General features: G+C 45.0%; 1 protein-coding gene across 3 annotated transcripts in view; it reads left to right on the top strand.

Moving 5' to 3' along the window:
* The first annotated feature begins 522 nt into the window (after positions 1-522).
* The window catches only part of DCAF8 (DDB1 and CUL4 associated factor 8), a 59,752-nt gene continuing 39,038 nt past the window's right edge, over positions 523-21,236 (top strand). Inside the window, exons 1-2 of one of the 3 annotated variants that reach the window (XM_066261671.1) lie at positions 523-919; positions 1,729-1,804. The gene's annotated coding sequence lies outside the window, so the exon portion shown is untranslated. The remainder of the gene's footprint in view (positions 920-1,728; positions 1,805-21,236) is intronic. The other 2 variants (XM_066261669.1, XM_066261670.1) reach the window with 2 other exon arrangements.

The raw sequence follows: 21,236 nt of genomic DNA on the forward strand, positions 1-21,236 counted from the left end.
TCTCTTCCCCTCCCGCAGCTGAGGCTCCATTGGAGCAAAGATGGCCCGGGCGCTGGTGATGGCTCTGTGGCCTCAGCCTTAGGCGCTAGAATGGCTGGTCGCAGCGGAGCGATGCCCCAGATGGGCAGAGCATCGCCCCCTGGTGGGCATGCTGGGTGGATCCCGGTCGGGCGCATGCGGGAGTCTGTCTGACTGCCTCCCCGTTTCCAACCTCAGAAAAATACCAAAAAAAAAAAAAAAAAAAAAGAAAAGAAAATGGTCCACAATGGATAGGGTTTTCAGAAGAAATCTCGTGAGAACTGTTTGTTTCGTTTTCAACAGCGCAAATAGGGAGGCCTCCCAGAAGGCTCCTGACAGCCTATTAGAAATGAACTTCCATAACAACTCAGAGAAGCCGCTCCCACTTGTTCTACCAGAAAGGCCTTGAGACCCTCTACCAACTCCAGGAAAAACTTTGCCTCCTTGGTAATGCGCACGCGCCGCTTGCCCTGTTTTCCGTTGGCTTCAGGCCCCGCCCCTTATGCGTCCTTCGAGGAGGATTGGGAGCCGTCAGCTCGCGCTACCGTTCTTCACTCCGTCTTCTCCACAGCATGTCGTCGCAAACGGGGCCGGAAAGCGTGGCAGCGCAGGCGCAAGCGTAGAGAGCGGAGGCGGCGGCGGTGGTGGTTGCGGCCGCTGGCCAGAGTAAGATGGCGGCGGCGTTGGTGGTGGCAGTGGACAGAACGGCTGGGCCTGGAACAGTTGGAGCAGCTGCTAGCAGAAGGATGACCCGAGGCGGGGAGCAGGCTGCTGAGCCTCGCCGGCTTCCGTGCTTGTAACTGCCCCAGCCGGACACCCTTCCCCCACTTGACCTATCCGGTTCGTGTCTCGTTCCGGCTTGGCCTGCCGCTCTTCCCTGTCCGGTGTCCCTTCAGGATAGGTTTGACTTATTTCCATGCTCAGGGCTCAGGTCTTCTCCTTCTCTGACCTGAGCCTCCACGGAAAGGACTGTCTGTCCGCCCTTTCCTCTGGTCAGCCCTGGAATTGCTCCCAAGAGACTGACCCACAACCCACCGGGAAGTTTTGCCCCTCGTTGGGTGACGGTCCACTTGTGTGCCCCCCCCCCAGGTTGGGGGACGCAGCTCGCCTGCGAGTCTCAGTAACCTCGGGGCCCGCGCGGAGTGCTCCCCTCCCCCTCCCGCTCGAGCCCAGCACCCTGTTGGAAGGCCGAGGTCCAAGAACCCCGGAGTCAGTTGTTGCGGCTGGTCTTGTGCCCTTTGTAATATAATTCTCTTGGTTTAACTCCCCTCACACCCAGATCTTCCAGTACACCGTAGAACGGTCCTATTTGGTCCCTGTTAGTTGGAAAGCTGCTGGTGGCTTGAATTTCTGACTCATACCATTGTTGCTGGAGTCTGTAAACAAACCAGCACTTCGCGATCACATTCTCCCCGGGATCCATCCCCCCTCCCCCCCCCCCCCGCTCCGAGCCTCGTTAAGAGGTTTGGTTAGGGGTTAGGGTCGAAAAGATTCAGGTTTTCCTTTTAAACTTTTAACGTGTTAATGGAGCTGGGAGAGAAATTGCCTGGTTCATTTTATTTCTGTAACTATGCAGGTTATTTACTGAGTACTGAATTACTCTGGTTTTAAATAGTTCTGAGGAGGTCTAAAAAATAACTAAATTGTACTCATAAATGTGTTACTATGTTTAGTAAACACCTTTGCCATTTAAACTTTCATTTTTCTCAGTCCTTCAGTGAATCTACAGACCTGTTCAGTTCTCAGGAGCTGAGCCCGGCCCTACTTCAGTGATAAAAGAGGAAAGGTGAGTAGGAGTTGAGAGCTTTTGAATTCCTGAGTCCAAGACAGACCCTACCCTGATGGTCAAGTGCTGACCACTAAAGACAAAATTCCTACCCAAATTCCCAAGGACTTGGGGCATTAGTTTTTACTGTTTTCCAGCTCTGGTTAAATTACTTTTTACAAGTTTAATGGGCTGTGGACATCTTGATTTTCTGTTGTAAACTACTGCCGTGTATATTCGGAACTCCAGTTAAGCTTGGAAGTGAATTATCTCCTCCATTTGCATTGTGTTTTGCCTTTGTGTGGATCATGTTTTTTACATTGTTAAATGCTGGGAATTAGTTTGGGTTGTCATTTATTGCTACTTTAGAAGAGAATATTTAGCTGCTGGTCCCTAAAAACTGGGAAGTGAGGAATGATGCTGCCCTTAGTTGGTATCTCAGTTCAGTCCACCTCAGAATTTCAACTTTTCAGAACAAAGTGGTAAATCTTGGGTTTAAAAAAAAAATAGTGGCTGCTTTTTTATAGCTGGTCTGAAGTATTCTTGTTCAGTAGAGGAATCATCCTGTGCAGTTAGCAGCATGGGCCAGTGCTGAAGAGGGAGTCAGGACGTAATTGTGAATGTAATTTTTGTAAGACTTAGATTTCTGGTAGTAGAGACTAGTGCTGTAGTTGGGGTTTATGGGATGTGACAGAGTAGCTGAGTATTTGAGAGGGAGGCCTGGCTGATTCTTAATATCTTTATGATTTGTAGTAGAAAAAGTTGAGTGTGACACTGGTAAACTTTATTTAATAGGTGTTCTAATTAGAAAATATTTATTATCTGGAATAAGATTTTTATTGGTGATACATGTATTAGTAAAATATAAAGGGAAAAAATGTACAGTCTTTAGAGCTGGAGAGTCCTGGGTTTAAATACTGTATTAGGTTTAGACCTTGGGCAAGTTGCTTAAACTTATCTCTTCATTTCCACATATCTAAAAGTGGAATAATGGCCCTGGCCGGTTGGCTCAGTGGTAGAGCGTTGGCCTGGCGTGCAGGAGTCCTGGGTTTGATTCCCGGCCAGGGCACACAGGAGAAGCGCTCATCTGCTTCTCCACCCCTCCCCCTCTCCTTCCTCTCTATCTCTCTTCCCCTCCCGCAGCCAAGGCTCCATTGGAGCAAAGTTGGCCCGGGCGCTGAGGATGGCTCTGTGGCCTCTGCCTCAGGCGCTAGAATGGCTCTGCTTGCAACAGAGTGATGCCCCAGATGGGCAGAGCATCGCCCCCTGGTGGGCATGCTGGGTGGATCCTGGTTGAGTGCATGTGAGAGTCTGTCTGACTGCCTCCCTGTTTCCAACTTCAGAAAAATACAAAAAAAAAAAAGTGGAATAATGGCCTTGGCTGGGTGGTTCAGTGATTAGAGCTTCGTCCCGATACAGTTTGATCCCCTGTCAGTGCAGATACAGAATCAATGAATGCATAAATAAATGAAACAGCAAATTAATGTTTCTTTCTCTCTAAGATCAATCAATAATAAAAATTAAAAGTACGATAAATACCACTTTTCTCCTAGGGTCGTCATTAGTATTGTATGAAGAAACCTATTATAAAGCTCTAAATTATGACTAGCATGTGATGGACACTTAATTTTTTTTTATTTTCTTTACACATCATTGATGTGGCTTAGAATAAGTTATACATTAGTTTACACCTATTTGCATTTTGTTTTTGAACATGTTTTCCTGGTTATATTTAACATTTATTTTTAATTGGTCAGCTTTGATGTTTGCTTTGTAGGTGCCCACCTGGAGTTGTCTTCTGAACATGATTCAGCTTAGCTCAGGGGATAGCGGAAATATTAGCTGTAGGTGTATGTATATCTCTAAATGCATTCTTTTTTCTTTTTCCGTTGTGACACCCTAATTGTTCATTGATTGCTTTCTCATATGTGCCTTGATCGTGGGCCTTCAGCAGACCAAGTAACCCCTTGCTTGAGCCAGCGACCTTGGGCCCAAGCTGGTGAGCTTTTTTTTTTTTTGCTCAAACCAGATGAGCCCGCGCTCAAGCTGGCAACCTTGGGGTCTCGAACATGGGGCTTCCGCATCCCAGTCCGATGCTCTATCCACTGCGCCACCACCTGGTCAGGCTCTAAATGCATTCTTAAACTAAACATCAGTAAGGTTCCGTTGTTCATTGCTTCCTTCCTCTTGGTTTCTCTTTTAATATACTTGGTCAGAGTGGACACGTATTGTGCAAGCATACCCCAAGATGTGGTTGGTTTGTTTCCAGATCACCTCAACAAAGCCAGTATTGCGGTGAAGCGAGTTGTAATATATTTGCTGGTGGAGGGTCTTGCCTTCATTTTGTAAAAAAAGGGAGGCACAATAAAAGGAGGTAAGCCTGTATGTAATTCCTTCCCTTCCTGCTTCAGTCTTGTTCACCTCCTCTGCTCTAGCTACCCCTTATGCCTTTTTCTTTTTGCCATGGAAGGAATAGTTTTCCTAAGTTGTTCGGCTGTACCATGATCTTTATCAACAGATTATCAAAGAACTAGTCCATGAAAAGGCCTCCTTTCTTTTTGAAGTGATTCTGGGCTAGGAAGTTAGGAAGACAGTTTTGTTTATTTTTTCTATCCATTTTAGAATGGAGGAAGAGAGAGAAGGGGGAGGAGCAGGAAGCATCAACTCCCCTGTGTGCCTTGACCAGGCAAGCCCAGGGTTTCGAACCTGTAACCTCAGCATTCATGTCGATGCTTTTTCCACTGTGCCACCACACGTCAGGCCAAAAAAAAATTTTTATTGATTGATTTTAGAAAGGGAGAGAGAGAGAGAAAGACAGGAACATCTACCTGTTCCTGTCTTTGCCCTGTATCACCTTAGTTGTTCATTGATTGCTTTCTCATATATGCCTTGACTGGGGCTACAGCAGACCGAGTAACACCTTGCTCAAGCCAGTGACCTTGAGGTCAAGGTGGTGAGCCTTGCTCAAACCAGATGAGCCCACGCTCAAGCTGGTGACCTCAGGGTTTCAAACCTCGGTCCTCCACATCCCATTCTCCTGTATGTGCCCTGACTGGGGACCGAGCTGGTCTGCTCCTGTGTGTCCTGTCTAGGGATTGAACTGGCAGCTTTTGTGCTTTTTGGATGATTCTCCGACCAAGCTGTCTGGCCAGGGCAAGGAATACAATTTTTTATTTCATCTCCTCAGTTGGACCATTGTAGTAATCTGACAGCACAGATGAAAAGTGTTTAAGCTTCTCTTGTTGGCTTTTCTTCCATACCTTTTTGGAGTAGGTAAGGGCATGTAAAGTTAAAGTGTTGATTACATTGTGATGAATGCAACTATATTCATTTAGGGCCATTGATCAACTTGCATTACCATCATGCAGGGTCTAAATTATCTCTGTTGAAAGGTAAAAACTTGCCCTGGTCAGATAACTCGGTTGGTTAGAACATCCTCCTGAAGTGTAGAGGTTGTTGGTTCGATTCCCAGTCAGAGCACATATAGGAACAGATCGTTGTTCTTGTTCCCCGTCTTTCTCTCTCTCCCTATGTCGCTAAAATCAGTAATTAAAAAAAAAATAAATAAGAAAGGTAAAGACTTGGGGTGGAGAGTGGTGAGGTGGGCTGAGATTTGTGATTTTAGAAGATCTGGAGGTCTGTGTTTGTTGGAAAAGAGTAGAAAAGGAGCCTGACCTGTTGTGGCACAGTGGATAAAGTGTCAACCTGAAATGCTCAAGTTGCCAGTTTGAAGTGCTGGGCTTGCCTGAACAAGGCACATATGAGAAGCAACTACGAGTTGATGCTTCCCTCCCTCCCGCCTTTCTCTCTCTATCTCTCTCCCCTCTCTCTAGAAAAATCAATAAATAAAATATATATTTTTTGGACAAGGACAGAGTTAGAGGGACAGGTTGGGACAGACAGACAGGAATGGAGAGAGATGAAAAGCATCAATTCTTCTTTGCAGCTCCTTAGTTGTTCATTTGCTTTTTCATATGTGCCTTGACAGGGGTGGAGGTGGGGGGGGGGTTACAGCAGAGCGAGTGACCTCTTGCTCAAGCCAGCGACCTTGGGCTCAAGCTAGTGACCTTGGGCTTCAAGCTAATAACTTTTGGGTTCAAGCCATGGGGTTATGTCTATGATCCCACACTCAAGCCAGCGACCCTGCACTCAAGCCAGTGACCTCAGGGTTTTGAACCTTGGTCCTCTGCATCCCAGTCCAACACTCTATCCACTGCACCACCACCTGGTCAGGCAGTAAATAAAATCTTAAGAAAGTAGAAAAGTAAATAATGTTGGAAGAGGCATAACTTTGTTCTTTATATTCTCTGAGCTGGGTAAGCATTTCATCCCTTTTTACTCCCTGGAGGGTTTCATATATTCTGAAGATATTTTATATTCTAGGGTGTTGTGTAAGAATTATCACAGCCTGACCAGACGATGGAGCAGTGGATAGAGTGTCTGAATGGGATGTGGAGGACCAAGGTTCGAAACCCTGAGGTCACCAGCTTGAGCGTGGGCTCATCTGGTTTGAGCAAGGCTCACCAGCTTGACCTCAAGGTTGCTGGCTTGAGCAAGGTGTTACTTGGTCTGCTGTAGCCCCCGGTCAAGGCACATATGAGAAAGCAATCAATGAACAACTAGGGTGATGCAACGAAGAATTGATGCTTCTCGTCTCTCTCCCTGTCTGTCCCTATCTGTCCCTCTCTCTGTCTCTTTGTCTTTGTCTCAAAAAAAATAAAAAAAAGAATTGTCACATTATTAGGAAGTGTTTCCTAGCATGATGAAAGTGGGAGGCTAGGTATGCTTGTGACCTTCGTTTCCAACTTGATAGAGCATTTTATATATCACTTTACTAAATGTATAAGATTTAGTCCCAGTGCTATGATACTTGGTGTTGACCAGGCTTAGCCTAGGACAGAAGCTTGTCTTCAGAGGGCTAAAAGAAAGCCTTTTTGTTGCCAGTTTGAAACAATACTGGTATTTCAAAAGCAAACTGGACACTAGAAAACATTCTATAGAAGTGTGCCCTGTTTTGGGAGCCTGAGATGGTCAGAGTTTCATATTCTAAGCCCTGTATTTTTTTTTAAGATTTTAATTATTGATTTTACAAAAAGAGGAGAGCCAGGGGTTTGGGGTGTGGTAAGCAGTGAGAACTATAGTTGCTTCACTTTAGTTGTTCACTGCTTGCTTATTGCTTGTTGTAAGTGCCTTGACCAGGCCCGCCCAGGGTTTTGAACCAGTGACCTCAGTGTTCCAGGTCAGAGCTCTATTCACTGTGCCACCACAGGCCAGGCCTAGGTCCTATATTCTATCAGTGAGTTACAGGCTTTTAAAATCATGAAGTGACTAGTAAAACTTTGTTTTTAGTAAATATTATTTATTTTTGGATATTTTCTACTGTAGGAAAGCTACTCTAAACATGTCTAGGAAATGTCCAGATTATAAAAGACAAAGTTACTCAAACATTGGTGTTGGAGTAAGTTTTTAAGATTGAATTAGGTATTTTTTTTTCTTAAGCAGATTAACTGTCACCCATTTGGAATTCAGGCAGTGAAAGAATTGAATCAGCAATAGGCGTGGAGGTAGTGACTGTGCATATCTTAATTTCAGAGCCAAATAGCAATGACTTTAGATTAGTTTAACAGTAATATAGAAAACTTTTGTTTTCATGAATATACACAAGGATTCTCAATTCTGTAAAAATTAGTCAGAAAACGGGGCTGCCTGTTCTTGTTTATTGATTCATTTATTCTCTTGAGGTGAAAAGAAAGTCCTTGAAAGGTCTTTAAAAATTAGTGTGTGATGAATTTTATGAATTGGTCACTTCTTTATCACAGTCTTTTATCTCTTCCCCTACAGGACATAGTTTCTGGGCCAAAAGCCCAATTTATCAAATACTACCTTAGCCCCAAGAATGTGTATGCTAGAGACAAGTTAATGAATTGAGTCTACCCTGAGTTTGCAAGTAGGGCATGGGGTGTGATTAATATGACAGAGACATTAATGAAATGTAGTATGTCTAATGTGTTGGGCTATTGCAAACATTTTCATCATTATATCTGAGAGGTTAGGTATTTGCTCTTATCCTCTGGCCTAGGAAACCCGGCCAAGTTCTAATGTGAGGCATCCATGTTTGTCTCACAAGTCATGTCATTTTTTTGTTCTTGGTTTTCCTTAGCCATCTGGAAAGCTACTATGATTTACCTCTAATGGTAGCCAAGACGACATACAATAGTTCTCTAGTGTACTTTGAGCAGTGCCACATTATCAGGTTTGTTTTAACTTTACTTAATTCTTCCCTCTACCTGAGTGCAGGTAATAGGGCACTTCTTGATGTTTTCTAGCCTCTTTCTTTCTTGTTTGATTATATATTGTACCTTTGGAGTGTCACCTCTTTTTTTTGTTCCAAGATTTTATTGATTTTACAGAGAAGAAAGCAGGGAGTAAGAAATGTCAACTCATAGTTATTTCACTTTAGTTGTTCATTGATTGCTTGTCATATGTGCCTTGACCAGGCAAGCCCAGGGTTTCCAAACAGCAACCTCAGCGTCCCACGTCAGTTCTCTTTCCACTGTGCCATCACAGGCCAGGCAGAAATATCACTTTATCTCTCCAATGTCCTTTCCAGTGATTTAAGAAAAATTTGAACTGTGAATGGCAAAAACTGGTAATAGGGACTGGATTCTGATTAAAAGTTAATCATTTTATAATGGAAACACAAGTAGAATTTCCTTAAAGATGGGTTTTCCTGAGAATCATTTAAATTGGGATAAATGAGCTAACTGTTCCTATAAAAAATTTCTTAGCTCTACAGTTGGAGATAGCACTGATGTGTTAGAATCCTTTCCTAACATATTGAAATACTGTTATTGGAACCAAAGCCAATAAACCAAACCCAAGGCATTTGGTTACTAATAGGAAAATAAGGCATTCATTCAAAGGAGGAACCAAATTGCCTTGTTCATGGGATAGTAGTTGTTTTTTTTTCTTACAGAGACAGAGTCAGAGAGAGGGATAGACAGGGACAGACAGGAACGGAGAGGAGAAGCATCAATCATCAGTTTTTCGTTGCGACACCTTAGTTGTTCATTGCTTTCTTTCTCATATGTGCCTTGACCACAGGCCTTCAGCAGACCAAGTAGCCCCTTGCTTGAGCCAGCAACCTTGGGTCCAAGCTGGTGAGCTTTTGCTCAAACCAGATGAGCCTGCGCTCAAGCTGGCGACCTCGGGGTCTTGAACCTGGGTCCTCTGCATCCCAGTCTGACGCTCTGTCCACTGCACCACCGCCTGGTCAAGTGTTCATGGGATAGTTAATGCAGGATTTTCTTATCTTCCCACCTCATTTGTGGTGGTTGCTTTGAAGTTCTTGGCTATCCTTTGAACCTTTCAAGAGGGAGAATACCTTAAAGCAGTGGTTTTCAACCTTTTTACACTTGGGATTGTGAAAATTGAATTATTTTAGCACTGCTAAGGCAGAAGTCACCCTGAGCATAAGCAAATTTGACTAAGATCATTGGGTCTATAATCTTCCTGTAACATCAGGGTAGTTTACTTTCATGGACTGGTCTGAAATTTCTGGTTGACTGGTCCACGGACTCGCAGTTGAAAAAACTGCTTTAAAGAGAAGGCTTATTTGTGGTTGTGGGTTCCTGGGCATATTGCTTTACCCTACTTTGTAGAACATGAATGTGCGCAAAAGTAGTTGTTAACAGAGCTCTCTGAATTCTTTTTTATTTTTTTTCATTTTTCTGAAGCTGGAAACTGGGAGGCAGTCAGACAGACTCCTGCATGCGCCCGACTGGGATCCACCCGGCATGCCCACCAGGGGGGGATGTTCTGCCCCTCTGGGGCGTCGCTCTGTTGCATCCAGAGCCATTCTAGCGCCTGAGGCAGAGGCCACAGAGCCATCCCCAGCGCCCCGGCCATCTTTGCTCCAATGGACAATGGAGCCTCGGCTGAGGGAGGGGAAGAGAGAGACAGAGAGGAAGGAGAGGGGGAGGGGTGGAGAAGCAGATGGGCGCTTCTCCCGTGTGCCCTGGCCGGGAATTGAACCCGGGACTCCTGCACGCCAGGCCGACGCTCTACCACTGAGCCAACCGGCCAGGGTCTCTGAATTCTTTAAAAGACTACTGAGAGCAGGTAAACAGATATCGTAGTCTTGGATCTATGTCCTAAGTTTCTTACATTGTTTGTAGGATCATTGCTGAATGGCAAAACAATCCCAGGATTCTCTAGGAAATGCTATTTGGAACCAGAGCGGAGGTGCTAGAAAGATAGTATGAATGCTACCAAGTAGACAGAATCTTTGTGAACATGATCTTGAATCCTCTAAAACTAGTCATTCTCAACAGTGGTTGCCAGTTAGCCAGAAACTTCATGCTGATCCGTGAGTTAACCATCCTGGTGCTATATGAAGATTATAGATCCAGTGATCTTAGTTTTGTTTTGTTTTTCAGCGAGAGAGAGAGAGGGACAGATAGGGACAGACAGGAAAGGAGAGAGATGAGAAGCATCAGTTCTTCGTTGTAGCACCTTAATTGTTCATTGATGGCTATCTCATATGTGCCTTGACGGAGGGGCGGGAGGCTCTCATTGATACCTTGTTCAAGCCAGGACCTTGGGCTTAAGCCAGTGACCTTTGGGCTTAAGTTGGCGACCTTGGGGTTTCGAACCTGGGTCGTCTTTGTCCCAGGTTGATGCTCTGTCCACTGTGCCACCACTTGGTCTGGCAGTATTTTTTTTTTTTCTTTTTCTGAAGCTGGAAATGGGGAGAGACAGTCAGACAGACTCCCGCATGCGCCCGACCGGGATCCACTCGGCACACCCTCCAGGGGGCGATGCTCTGCCCACCAGGGGGCGATGCTCTGCCCCTCCGGGGCGGTACTCTGTTGTGACCAGAGCCACTCTAGCGCCTGGGGCAGAGGCCAAAGAGCCATCCCCAGCGCCCGGGCCATCTTTGCTCCAATGGAGCCTCGGCTGCGGGAGGGGAAGAGAGAGACAGAGAGGAAGGAGAGGGGGAGGGGTGGAGAAGCAAATGGGCGCTTCTCCTGTGTGCCCTGGCTGGGAATCGAACCCAGGACTTATGTACGCCAGGCCGACGCTCTACCACTGAGCCAACCAGCCAGGGCCTGGCAGTATTTTTTATAAAAGTATGTAAACTATAAAAAGTTTTGTCCAAATGACAATATGAATAAAACCATTTTTAATTTTTTTTTTTTTTTTGTATTTTTCTGAAGCTAGAAACGGGGAGAGACAGTCAGACAGACTCCCACATGCGCCCAACCGGGATCCACCCGGCACGCCCACCAGGGGCAATGCTCTGCCCACCAGGGGGCGATGATCTGCCCCTCTGGGGCGTCGCTCTGCTGCGACCAGAGCCACTCCAGTGCCTGGGGCAGAGGCCAAGGAGCCATCCCCAGCGCCCGGGCCATCCTTGCTCCAATGGAGCCTCAGCTGCGGGAGGGGAAGAGAGAGACAGAGAGGAAGGAGGGGAGGGGTGGAGAAGCAAATGGGCTCCTCTCCTATGCGCCCTGGCCAGGAATCGAACCCAGGTCCCCCGCACGCCAGGCTGATGCTCTACCGCTGAGCCAACCGGCCAGGGCCCATTTTTAAAATATTTAAACATGTGTCTCAGTTATGACTAGTTAGTAGGCCAGTGAGTGTTTTGTTTGGTTTTTTTAGAGAGAGAAAAAGAGACAGACAGATACAGGAAGAGAAAGAGATGAGAGGCATCAACTCATGATCATAGTACCTTAGTTGTTCATTGATTGCTTACTCGTACTTGCCTTGATGGGGATGGGGGAGGCTCTAGGCAAGCCAGAGACCTTGGACTCAAGCTAGCAACCATGGGATCATGTTTATGATCCCATGCTCAAGCTGGCAACCCCTTGCTCAAGCTGGTGAGTCCGTGTTCAAGCCAGATGAGCCTGTACTCAAGCCGGCGACCTCTGGATTTCCAACCTGGGTCCTCAGCATTCCAGGCCGATGCTCTGTCCACTGTGCCACTGCCAGATCAGGCGACCAGTGATTTTTTTTAGATTTGTATTTATTCATTTTTAGAGAGAGGGGAGAGAGAGAGAAGGGGGGAGGAGCAGGAAGCATCAACTCCCATATGTGCCTTGACTGGGCAAGCCCCCCGGGTTCTGAACCGGTGACCTCAGTGTTCCAGGTCGATGCTTTATCCACTGCACCACCACAGGTCAGGCGACCAATGATTTTTTTTTAAGAAGATAATTTTAATTCATTTTTCTTTTTTTAAATTATTTTTGGTTTTTCAATTACAGTTGACATACAATATGATATTAGTATCACATCTATAACATTATATAACTTACTAAGTGATCTCCTGATTAAGTCTCATACCCATCGAACACCATGCAGTTATTGGAATGTTACTATTTTCCCTTCACCTATTCCACTGATTTCCTCAAACCCCTGACCCCCTGTCTGGCAACTGATAAAATAGTCTCTGTATTTATGTGTCTGTTTCTATTCTGCTTATTCATTTATTCTGTTTTGTTTTTTTAAAATTCAGTTGTTTATAGATACGTATTTATTGCTGTTTTATTGTTCATATTATTATTGTTTATATTGTTCATATTTTTAAAAAAACTTTTTTATTTCTTGATTTTGGAGAGAGAGAGAAACAGGAACAATGAACTGTTGTTCCTGTATGTTTCCTGACTGGGAATCAAACCAGCGACTTTGTGCTCAGGCCGACACTTATCAACTGAGCTATTTGGCCAGAGCTGGTTGTTCATATTTTTTAACTTTATTTTTTTTTCTTCTTCTTAAAACCCTTTTAATATTTCATATAATACTGGTTTAGTGGTGATGAACTTTAGCTTTTTGTTTGGGAAGCTCTTAATCTGTCCTTCGATTCTAAATGGTAGTAGTTTTGCTGGTTAGAGTCATCTTAGTTGTAGGTCCTTGCTTTCCATCATTTTGAATATTTTGTGCCAGTTGCTCTGGCCTGCAAAGTTTCTGTTGAGAAATCAGCTGACTGTCTTTTGGGAGCTCCTTTGTAGGTATCTAACTGCTTTTCTCTTGCTGCTTTTAAAATTTTCTACTTGTCTTTAATCTTTTGCATTTTAATTATGATGTCTTAGTGTGAGTCTCTTTGGGTTCATCTTGTTTGGGATTATTTGAGCTTCCTGGACTTGTATGTCTGGTTCCTTCACCATGTTAGGGAAACTTTCTGCCATTATTTTTTCAAGTAGTTTTTCAGTTTCTTGCTCTCTCCCCTTTCCTGCACTCCCATGATGCAAATGTTGGTATGTTTCAAGTTGTCCTAGAGGCTCCTTACACTGTCCTCATTTTTTTGGATTCTTTTTCTGTTAGTTGTTAAATTGGGTGTTTCTTGCTCTTATATTCCAAATTGCTGATTTGATTATTGGCTTGATGTACTGTATTGTTGATGCCCTATAAATTATTCTTCATTTCAAGTAGTGTGTCCTTCATAGTTTGTTTTATGATTTCTGTGTTTTTTTATGCTTATTATTTCTTTTTTTTTTTTTTTTTTTTCCTTTCTTGAAGCTGGAAACGGGGAGAGACAGTCAGACAGACTCCTGCATGCGCCCGACCGGGATTCACCCGGCTCGCCCACTGGGGGCGACGCTCTGCCCACCAGGGGGTGATGCTCTGCCCCTCCGGGGCGTTGCTCTGCCGTGACCAGAGCCACTCTAGTGCCTGGGGCAGAGGCCAAGGAGCCATCCCCAGCGCCCGGCCATCTTTGCTCCAATGGAGCCTTGGCTGCAGGAGGGGAAGAGAGAGACAGAGAGGAAGGGGGGCGGGGGTGGAGAAGCAAATGGGCGCTTCTCCTATGTGCCCTGGCCGGGAATCGAACCCAGGTCCCCCGCACACCAGGCCGACGCTCTACCGCTGAGCCAACCGGCCAGGGCCTGCTTATTATTTCTTTGTTGAAGTTCTCACTAAGTTCCTTGAGCATTTTTTTAAAGATTTTATTTAGCCCTGGCCAGTTGGCTCAGTGGTAGAGCATCTGCCTGGTGTGTGGAAGTTCTGGGTTTGATTCCCGATTAGGGCATACAGGAGAAGCACTCATCTGCTTCTCCACCCCTCCCCCTCTTGCTTCTCTCTCTCTCTCTCTTTCTTTCTGTTTCCCCTGTCTTTCCTTCCTGCAGCCATGGCTTGATTGGAGCAAGTTGGCCCCCGGTGCTGAGGATGGCTCCATGGCCTCCACCTCAGGTGCTAAGAAGAGCTTGGTTGCTGAGCAACCAAGCAACACCCCAGATTGGCCGAGCTTCACTCCCTAGTGGGCTTGCTGACTAGATCTCAGTCAGGGCACATGCAGCAGTTTGTCTCTCTGCCTCCCTTCCTTTCACTGAATAAAAAGAGGCGGGAGAGAGAAAGGGGTGGAGCAGGAAGCATCAACTCCCATATGTGCCTTGACCAGGCAAGCCCAGGGTTTCGGACTGGCAACCTTAGCATTCTAGGTTGACACTTAATCCACTGTGCCACCACAGGTCAGACCCTTGAGTATCTTTATAACCATTGTTTTGAACTCTGTATCTAGTAGTTTGCTTGCCTCCATTTTGTTTAGTTCTCTTTCTGGTGATTTCTCCTATTTTTCCTTTGAGACATGTTTCTTTGTCTCTAGATTTTGGCTGCTACCCTGTGTATTAGATGGAGCTGCTACACCTCCTAGAGTTAGTATAGTAGCCTTGTGTAGGAGGTGTCCCACAGGGTCCAGTGACATAGCTTCTCTTGTCACCCCAGCTGGGCATTTCAGGTGCGCCCCTGTGTGGGCTATGTGTACTGTCCTGTTGTAATTGAGCCTTGTTTGTTATTGGGGTCACTGGGAGGGATTGACTCCCAGGCTGATTAGATTTGAGGACTGGCTGTGACTGCAGTGCAGGAGCTGCTGTGCAGGACTTGACCCTACAGAGCAGGACTTGTTTCAGTGGAGCTTTGGTGTTCACTGAGTCTGCCCCTTGATTGTGTCTCTTGTGGAGGTTGTAGGGTTGTACTTCAGCATGGCCTGAAGATGACTGAAGTGCACCACATGCACTAGCTATGGGACCTCCCTGGGGATTCAGTGTCAGCCATAGCCTGTGCCCTACCTGGGACCACCTGGCACAAGCTACAGAGAAATGTGCAGGTGGCTGCTACTTGTGCTGGGCTTGGAGTTGTCCTGGAGAGGCCAAGCTATGAAACAAAGTTGGCTGTTGTTAGTCCCAGGTCTAGAGCCACTTAGTAAGATACGGGATATACAGAGGCCAGATGCTACTTGTTTGTGAGATTTAGTTAAGTCCTAAGTATGAGCCTACATAAGTCTTTTATATGGAAAAGCTACTGATAAAGGCTTGGGTGGGCCTGCAAATTGGGTAGGATGGTGTCTCAGGAAATCACCTGGTCTCAGGAAATCACCAACAGTGTCAGCCGTGGTGATGGAAGCTCTGCCTGTTGGCATTGTTGGGGAGATGTCTCAGAAAAGGACCAGTGGTCTCTGTTAGCACTTGTCTGGCAGAAAGTGCCCCTCCCTTTCCAGCTGTTGCCCTGATGCCTGATTGTAGGTTCCTGGTTCCTTACAAGCTGCTGGAACACAGCATGAATGATCAGAGTAAGTGTGTGTGTGGGCCCTTTAAGATTAACTGGGTCTCTCTTCAGTCATAAACCCTGTTGGTTTTTACACCCAGAAGTTACAGGGACTTCTCTTCTGGCACTGGAACCCTGGGCTGGGGGTCCGTGCTCCTCAGGCAGAACCTCTGCAGCCAAGATATCCCTCCCAATTTTAAACCTCAGTTTAAACATGGTTGTGAGGCCAGCGGTCCCGGGTCTCCACACCCCCTACCAGTCTCAGTGTGGCTTCTTTAAATCCTCATTGGTAGGACTTTGTTCAGCTAGATTTTAGGTGGTTCTGGGTGATGGTTGTACTGTAGTTGTAATTTTGATGTGGGTGTGGGAGGATGCAAGTACCCCGTTTACCTACTGCGTTGTCTTGACTGGAAGTTTTGACTTTTACAGCCTTTTCTCAGTATACATTTTTCTGTATGTCTCTGTAACATTTGAAGCATGAACCATCCCCACCTTCTCGAAACCTTTTTATCTCTGGACTTCCAAGATATTTAATACTCTCATTCTTTCTATTTCCCTCTGCATTTTTCTGTCTGCTTCTCCTTTATATTTTTCCTAAGGGTAGATATTCCCCAAGATTCTGTTTTTGGACTTTGTCTTAGTGCTTTCTTGGGTACTTAATTTGTTTGTTTGTTTAATTTTTTCTTAATTTTAGAGAGAGAGAAACATCAATTTGTCATTTCACTAATTTATGCATTCACTGGTTGATTCTTGTATGTGCCCTGATGGAGGATTGAACTCACAACCTTGGCATGTTGGGACGAGGCTCTAACCAACTGAGCTACCCAGCAGGGCTGTTATTTTTGTTGTTGTTGTTTTTAGGGCTGTTTGTTTTTTAAGTGAAGGTAATTTACAAGGTATTTGGTTTTGAAGCTTCTCTGTACAATTTTCAAATTTGTATCTCTGGTTCTAATTTATTTGTCACGTGTGCCACCTGTATTGGTTTTCCTCTACATCCCTGACATTCCAGCCTAGGTGTGTTTTGGGTTTTTTTGGTATTTTTCTGAAGCTAGAAACGGGGAGAGACAGTCAGACAGACTCCCACATGCACCCGACTGGGATCCACCCAGCACACCCACCAGGGAGGCGACGCTCTGTCCACCAGGGGGCGATGCTCTGCCTCTCCGGGGCATCGCTCTGGTGCGACCAGAGCCACTCTAGCGCCTGGGGCAGAGGCCAAGGAGCCATCCCCAGCGCCCGGGCCATCTTTGCTCCAATGGAACTTCGGCTGCGGGAGGGGAAGAGAGAGACAGAGAGGAAGGAGGGGGGGAGGGGTGGAGAAGCAGATGGGTGCTTCTCCTGTGTGCCCTGGCCGGGAATCGAACCCGGGACCTCTGCACGCCAGGCCGACGCTCTACTACTGAGCCAACCGGCCAGGCCTCCAGCCTAGGTTTTAAAAATAATTAATATAAAATTCATCTCTTCCTCACATGGCATCTTCTCATTTATGGCACTTGATTTCATCTGGGCACCCAGATTCCAGTTATACTTCTTAATTTTTCAAGCTTCAATACAATTTATCAAGTCAAATATTATTAATTGTATCCCTACAATGTTTTTTCACATTGATCACCTTTTAATTTCTCATGCTGTCGGCCTACGATAGGTTCTTATTGCTTCTTACTTTGACAACTGTAAAACCTTTTAAGCTTGTTTCTCCTTCCTTTTCTGTCCATTTCAGTCCATCTTACTGTCCTTGACAAAATAATATTCCTGATCCCTAACACAAAGACACCTTCTATACTTTTTTTTTTTTTACAGAGACAGAGCGAGAGTCAGAGAAAGGGATAGATAGGGACGCAGAGAGATGAGAAGCATCAATCATCAGTTTTTCGTTGCGACACCTTAGTTGTTTATTGATTGCTTTCTCATATGTGCCTTGACTGTGGGCCTTCAGTGGACCAAGTAACCCTTTGCTCGAGCCAGCGACCTTGGGTCCAAGATGGTGAGCTTTGCTCAAACCAGATGAGCCAGCGCTCAAGCTGGTGACCCTGGGTCTTGAACCTGGGTCCTCCGCATTTCAGTCCGACGCTCTATCCACTGCACCACCGCCCGATCAGGCCACCTTCTATACGTCTTAACTAATCAACTATACCACACTATATAGCCAAACTAGTGTGTGTATTTTCTTGAACATACCAGGTTTTTTCATTTTCCATGTCTTTTTTGTTTGTTTTGTTTTATTTAAATTCTTATTTATTGATTTTAAAGAGAGAGGAAGAGGAGAAACATTGATTTGTTCCACCTTTTTTTTTTTAATTTTTTTTTACAGAGACAGAGAGAGAGTCAGAGAGAGGGATAGACAGGGACAGACAGACAGGAATGGAGAGATGAGAAGCATCAATCATTAGTTTTTTGTTGCGCGTTGCAATACCTTAGTTGTTCATTGATTGCTTTCTCATATGTGCCTTGACCGTGGGCCTTCAGCAGACCGAGTAACCCCTTGCTGGAGCCAGCGACCTTGGGTCCAAGCTGGTGGGCTTTTGCTCAAACCAGATGAGCCCGTGCTTAAGCTGGTGACCTTGGGGTTTCAAACCTGGGTCCTTAGCATCCCAGTCCGATGCTCTATCCACTGTGCCACTGCCTGGTCAGGCGGTCCACTTATTTATGCACTCATTGGTTGATTCTTGAATGTGCCTTGACTGGAGCTGGAACTCACAATCTTGGTGTATGATCGGAACTCTTTAACCAATAGAACTATCTGGCCAGGGCTCCACCTCTTGTCATTCAGATCCTGGTGGAGTGCTTCTCTCAACTCTACCCATAAAATCCTTTCCTTTAAAGCCCAGCTTGAAAGCTAATTTCTCCATGGAAGCTTTTCCTTTCTCCCTGAAACTAAATATAATCCTTTATTCTGATCAATTGCAACTGCATTCTATTTTATTTTATATATATATATATTACTCACAAAAATTAAGGGATATTTTATAGCTTTATATTCTTTTTGAAATATTCCCTAATTTTTGTGAATGATATATATACTTATATATATTTTAATGATACTGATACCTGTATTATAGTTATATGCTCATTGTTTCTAATGAACTATTCGCTACAAAGGAATGATGATTGCCTTGTTCATATTTGTAGCTTCTGTGTTGCTTTGCACATTGTTGCATTATTAGCATGTCTGTGTACAGATGGGCCACTTGGTGGTGCCAGATGCCTATAATTTGGATAAACAAAGGAGGCTGGAAGTACAGTTGGGTTGCCCTGTGTTGTCAAGTTTTTTGCACAAGTGTTGTATATTCAGCTCCTCCAAGGGCTTAATAGAGAGTGGCCCAAAATTAAAGGTCTTTCCCCCTCTAAACATGTTTCATATAGTATGAGTTTCAGTTTCCTGGCAGTTATTCCTTTGAATTTTACTGCCTGGGGGTCTCTATCTGATTAATACGCACTGTATTATGAGAGTGGTTAGGTGTCCAGAGGAAATAAGTGCCGTAAGTGAGAAGCTGGCAAGTGGCTGGTGGTGGTAGTCGGGAAAGTTGGCTTGGAGAAGTGTTTATGGTGAAGTAAATGAATAGTAAGGTAAGGAGAATTAATTTAAAATGAACCTTTTAGCTTTAAAAATTTGGACGGGGAAGGTAGGACTGGTTGGGTCCAGATGGACTGTGGGACTTAGGACTGAAAAGTAAATTTGTACTTTGGATGGAGATCTGTCTTGAATAGCTGTTCAGTTATGAGTGGTGTGGGATATCTGTCCTCTCAAGAGGAACCCCAGGGATTGTGTGTCTCAGTTACCTGTCTTAATAATAATTGAAGCGCCTGACCAGGTGGTGGCGCAGTAGATAGAGCGTCAGACTGGGATGCAGAGGACCCAGGTTCGAGATCCCGAGGTCCCCAACTTGAGCGCGGGCTCATCTGGTTTGAGCAAAATCCCACCAGCTTGAACCCAAGGTCGCTGGCTCCAGCAAGGGGTTACTCGGTCTGCTGAAGGCCCGTGGTCAAGGCACATATGAGAAAGCAGTCAATGAACAACTAAGGTGTTGCAACGCACAATGAAAAAACTAATGATTGATGCTTCTCATCTCTCTCCGTTTCTGTCTGTCCCTGTCTATCCCTCTCTCTGACTCACTGTCTCTGTAAAAAAAAAAAATGCAGTTTAAAAAAAAATAATTGAAGCATTTTCTAACATTGCGTTTAGTTTCAGAGGAAGTTTTAAAAATTTGTCTCATGTAACTATAGGTGTCTATATAGGAGAGTTGGGCACTTGAGTGGTAAAATGAAAGCATGCACAAACAGATTTCTGGACTGGCCTGAGGGAGTGCTGGGATTATGTAACTCATGGGAACTCACTGAGAGTTCAGATCTTAGACAAAGGAACAAGGACTGATATTTAGATGATGAAGTTTCTTTCCATTGGGTATGGGATGAGGTAGAGTTATCAATTTTCATAGATTCTAGACTCCAAAGCAGTTAAGATGTACTTGAGAGAAATTTAAAATAGTGAAATGAAAAGAAATATACAGATTAATAGTACAACCACTAGAATTATTTTGAAGTACTTTAACTTCCTAATATTTTTAGCTATCAACAGGCAGTAAATAGGGTTTGAAGACTTTTTATGAGTTTAGGATTCATCTTGCCTCAAATATATAGTTGCTCCTAAATTATACAGGCAGCTTTGGTTGCACCAAAAATCCCTCTACATTTTTATTTATTTTTTCTTTTTTTGTATTTTTCTGAAGTTGGAAACGGGGAGGCAGTCAGACAGACTCCCGCATTCGCCCGACCGGGATCCACCTGGCATGCCCACCAGGGGGCGATGCTCTGTTACAACCAGAGCCATTCTAGCGCCTAAGGCAGAGGCCGTGGAGCCATCCTCAGCGCCCGGGCCAACTTTTTGCTCCAATGGAGCCTTGGCTACGGGAGGGGAAGAGAGAGACAGAGAGGAAGGAAAAGGGGAGGGGTGGAGAACCAGGTGGGCGCTTCTCCTGTGTGCCCTGGCCAGGAATCAAACCCGGGACTCCTGCACGTCAGGCTGACGCTCTACCACTGAGCCAACTGGCCAGGGCCTGCATTTTCATTTTTAAACAGGAAGACCTGACATTTTGCTCTCATTTACATATTGATCGCTTTAGCTAACTTCTGTTAATAATCACATCCTTGACAATTTAGTATTTTTTTTAACTTTTTTTTTTTTTGTGGCAGAAACAGAGAGAGTCAGAGAGAGAGAGACAGATAGGGACAGACAGACAGGAAGGAGGAGAGATGAGAAACATCAATTCTTTGTTGTAGCTCCTTAGTTGTTCACTGATTGATTTCTCATACTGGGGGCTACAGCAGACCGAGTGACCCCTTGCTCGAACCAGCGACCTTGGATCCAAGCTGGTGAGCCTTGCTCAAACCAGATGAGCCCGCACTCAAGCTGGCAACCTCGGGGTCTTGACCTGGGTCTTCCGCGTCTCAGTCCGACGCTCTGTCTACTGTGCCACCACCTGGTCAGGCGACAATTTAGTATTTTTAATTGTTGGGTTTTATCCGTCATTTAACACTTTTTATGATTTCTTTCCCCTCCTTCGCTTCTCTCATTTTCTTTATTTTTCGGCCAGATTTTTGAGGTATGATTTACATACAGTAAGATTTCCCCCCCTTTTTTTAAAAAAATTAATTTTTAGAGAGGAGAGAGAGAGAGAGAGAGAGAGAGAGAGAGAAGGTGGAGGGAGGAGCAGGAAGCATCAACTCCCATATGTGCCTTGACCAGGCAAGCCCAGGGTTTTGAACCGGCGACCTCAGCGTTTCCAGGTCGACAAGATTTACCCTTTTTTTTCAGTGACCCATTCTATGGATTCTGATGAATGCATAGTCACCAACATTATCATGTTTGAAGCATTGGAACATTTTCGTCATTCCAAAAAGTTTTTTCATACTCGCTTGT

The sequence above is a fragment of the Saccopteryx bilineata genome, chromosome 2 (assembly GCF_036850765.1).
Source record: "Saccopteryx bilineata isolate mSacBil1 chromosome 2, mSacBil1_pri_phased_curated, whole genome shotgun sequence".
Lineage (NCBI taxonomy): Eukaryota > Metazoa > Chordata > Mammalia > Chiroptera > Emballonuridae > Saccopteryx > Saccopteryx bilineata.